General features: G+C 35.4%; 1 protein-coding gene across 3 annotated transcripts in view; it reads left to right on the forward strand.

Annotated features, from left to right (window-relative positions):
• Positions 1-545, forward strand: part of LOC106880813 (double-stranded RNA-binding protein Staufen homolog) — a 182,282-nt gene that overhangs the window by 137,531 nt on the left and 44,206 nt on the right. The window lies entirely within an intron of this gene.

The raw sequence follows: 545 nt of genomic DNA on the forward strand, positions 1-545 counted from the left end.
AATAACCGGTTTCGTGTAGTCTTTTCAAATTTCTCTACTTCTTTGTAACGTGTTCGCTCCAGTCTGAAAAAGAAGAGTTCTAGATAGGGGGAGGTAATTAGGGATTTCTTCCGGTATAGGGGAGATAATCGAAATCTAGGAGGTGGTAGAATTTGATTAATTTACCATGGTTTTCTTCTATATTTTTTTCCCTTTTTTCTCAGTGGGGTGATGAATTTCCTTATTTAAATGTGTTAGCAATGGTTAAGTTTGGGTTTGTATTTTTGAATGAAAAAGGTTTCCTTATTTAATCTAATCTGTGTTGGTGTTTTAATGGCACATTGATAAAAAGGAAAGAATATAAATTGTGGTAGCATTTGTTTTGCGCATTTCTCAATATGAACACTAAAAGCTATCATTCGGTATTCTGGGTATGCAATCTGCTGGCGGTGTAGAGTGCATCTACGTCTGAGCGATAATCCTGTGGACCCTATGTAGTTCTCATGGCAGCCTAAGCATCTTATTACATAAATAAGATTTTCTGAGGTACAAGTAAAGTTAGATTT

This window comes from Octopus bimaculoides, chromosome 3 (assembly GCF_001194135.2).
Source record: "Octopus bimaculoides isolate UCB-OBI-ISO-001 chromosome 3, ASM119413v2, whole genome shotgun sequence".
NCBI classification, from domain to species: domain Eukaryota; kingdom Metazoa; phylum Mollusca; class Cephalopoda; order Octopoda; family Octopodidae; genus Octopus; species Octopus bimaculoides.